The sequence below is a fragment of the Cornus florida genome, unplaced genomic scaffold (assembly GCF_030987335.1).
Source record: "Cornus florida cultivar Cherokee Brave unplaced genomic scaffold, ASM3098733v1 CherokeeBrave_3.0.0_Hap2_Chr08, whole genome shotgun sequence".
NCBI classification, from domain to species: Eukaryota; Viridiplantae; Streptophyta; class Magnoliopsida; order Cornales; family Cornaceae; genus Cornus; species Cornus florida.
This window is the reverse complement of record NW_026775578.1, coordinates 93,444,509-93,445,666: the sequence shown is the minus strand read 5'-3', so window position 1 is coordinate 93,445,666 and position 1,158 is coordinate 93,444,509. Positions and strand designations below refer to the sequence as shown.

General features: G+C 38.1%; 1 pseudogene; it reads left to right on the top strand.

Annotated features, from left to right (window-relative positions):
• Positions 1-705: 705 nt before the first annotated feature.
• On the top strand, positions 706-804 carry LOC132272244 (small nucleolar RNA R71; annotated as a pseudogene).
• The last annotated feature ends 354 nt before the right edge of the window (positions 805-1,158 follow it).

Genomic DNA, 1,158 nt, shown 5'->3' with positions numbered 1-1,158 from the left:
CTTTCTTCAAAGGCGGGACTTCTAGCATTTCCTTGGGAATAAGATTGGTTGGGAAAATGAGAGTTAGCAAATTGATTCCCTTGTGATTGATAAGGTCTATAACCTTGGGATCCTTGGTTTTGAAGTGGAGGTGGAATGTACTTCCCTTGAAAACTGCCTTCGAAAGGGTTTGAGCCCTCTCCTTGGTTTTTCCAAGAGAAATTCGGATGATTTCTCCAACTTGGATTATAATGAGTACCATAAGGATTATTCCCTTGGTTCACAAAAGCTGCATTGACTTGTTCATTAGGTTCATTTTGCACTTGTCCGTAAGGACAATGAGAAGTAAAATAAAGAACACTAGAACAAGTCATACATGTTTCATTTAATGCACGATAGGAATGGTTAGGGAAGGAAGATACTTGGTTCACCGAGTTTTGGTTAATCAAAAATTAATCAAACCTTTGAGATAAAGACTTCATTTCGGCGGCTATTTCATTTGAATGGTCGACTTGATGTAAGCCAACACTCTTCCTACCTTATAAATTTCTACCATTCTTGGATGATAATGTTCTATGCAAAGAATTTTCACTCATGCTCTCATAAAGACGCCACACGTCATCCTCATGCCTATCAATGTAAGAGCCACCTATGGAAGCATCAACCATACCTTTGTAATTGTTCGATAAGCTCTCAAAGAAATATTGAACTAATTGCTATTTGGGCATGTCATGATGTGGACACTTCCTAAGCAATTCATTAAAGTGTTCCCATGCCTCATGAAACGTTTCTCCATCCCCATGTGAAAATTCCCGAATTGAGGTTCTCATGGCATTGGTCTTAGAAACCGGATAGTACTTCTTCAAGAATTGAGGTTCTCATGGCATTGCCCAAGAAGTGATTGAAAAAGGCCTAAGATTGTTAAACTAATACTTTGCCTTGTCTTTTAAGGTAAATGAAAAAAGTTTGAGTCTTAAGACCTCTTCTGGCAGGTCCATATATTTTACGGTGGAAAATACTTCTAGAAACTCATCCAAATACTTGTAAGGTTCTTCACTTAGAAGTCCATGATAGTTAGGAAGCATTTGCATGGTTTGTGGCTTAATATCATAGTGATGTGCTCTAAATGGTGGCAATTGAATGCATATGGGTGCATTGTATTCATTAGGCACATAGTGA